This window comes from Cebus imitator, unplaced genomic scaffold, assembly GCF_001604975.1.
Source record: "Cebus imitator isolate Cc_AM_T3 unplaced genomic scaffold, Cebus_imitator-1.0 Scaffold118, whole genome shotgun sequence".
Classification (NCBI taxonomy): domain Eukaryota; kingdom Metazoa; phylum Chordata; class Mammalia; order Primates; family Cebidae; genus Cebus; species Cebus imitator.
In genome coordinates this window covers 4710143-4711349 of record NW_016107433.1, presented here as the reverse complement: position 1 = coordinate 4711349, position 1207 = coordinate 4710143, and positions in this window count along the sequence as shown.

The following is a 1207-nucleotide window of genomic DNA, read 5'->3' as shown; positions in this document are numbered from 1 at the left end:
AGAGAAAGAAAAGAAGAAGAAAGAAAAGAATAAGAAAAAAAGCACCCTCGGATGTCTCTGAGCTCAGCTGGCGGAGGAAGGCCGGCCCGGAGAGGTCTGGCCTTGGCCGGCGGCGCAGCCCCGAGCCCCCGGGAGCCCCTAGTGTCCAGGGCAGAGCCCCCTCTGGGCGCTCGCAGCGCTGCCAGTGGGGCAGGGCGGAGAGCGCGCAGGTAGAGGATCGCGCGGCCGCCTCGCCCCCTCCGGGACCCCGGGGCTCCGAACGGGCTCCCGCGTCCCTGGCAAGTCCAGCCCCGGCGCGGAAAGCGCCCGCCCGGCCGCACGGCCAGCGGCGGCGGTCGCGGCAGCAGCAGCAGAGGCTGCGACCGCAGCGACTGCTCCGGGCCGGGTGCGCGCCCCGCGCGGCGGCTCAGCCCGGGGCCCCGGCGCCTCTCGGGGTGGGGCAAAGTTGGGGGCCCGAGAGCGGCGGGGACGGGGGCGCTCGGCACCGCGGACCCCCCCGCAACACGGCCGGCCGCTGCCTTTGTCTCGGCGCTGGGACCCCGGCCGCCCTCCCGCCCTCTGCCCGCGCCCCGGCCGGCCCTGCCCGGCGGCGCCTCCAAACTCTCAGCGCGGGCCTCGCCCCGGGCGCCTCCACCCTCCCGGGGGTCGCCGGCGGCCGGCTGCGGCGGCGCGGGGGCCGGGGAGGAGGGGGCGGCCCGGGCTCGGCGACGGTGGCGGTGGCGGTGGCGGCGGCGGCGGCGGCGGCGGCGGCGGGAGGAGGAGGAAGAAGAAGAGAAAGAGAAAGTTTGGCGCAGGGGGAAGGCGAGCGGGACGCAGCGAGCGAGCAGGGCGCGGGCGCGGGGAGCGCGGGCGGCGGCGGCCGGGCGCGGGAGCCAGGAGGGGGCAGGACAAGCCCCATGCAAAGCAGCCCGGGCGCCCCGAGGAGCCCCGCGTCCGGGCGGTGGCGGCGGGAGGAGGAGGAGGAGCAGGCGGCGGCGGCGGCGGCGGGAAAAAAAAAAAAGAGGGAAAAGTTGCCACTTACGCGGTTGCTTCTCCGGCGGCGGCGGCTGCAGCGGCGCTGCTGGCGACGGCGGCGGCGGCGGGAGCTGGCGGCGCTTTTAATCCCGAAAAGAGGCGCTCGGGCCGCGGAGCCCATCAAGGCAGCAGCGGCGGCTGGCGGGGGTCGGCGGCGGCTGAGGACGCGCTGCTGGCGGCGGCGGCGGCGGCG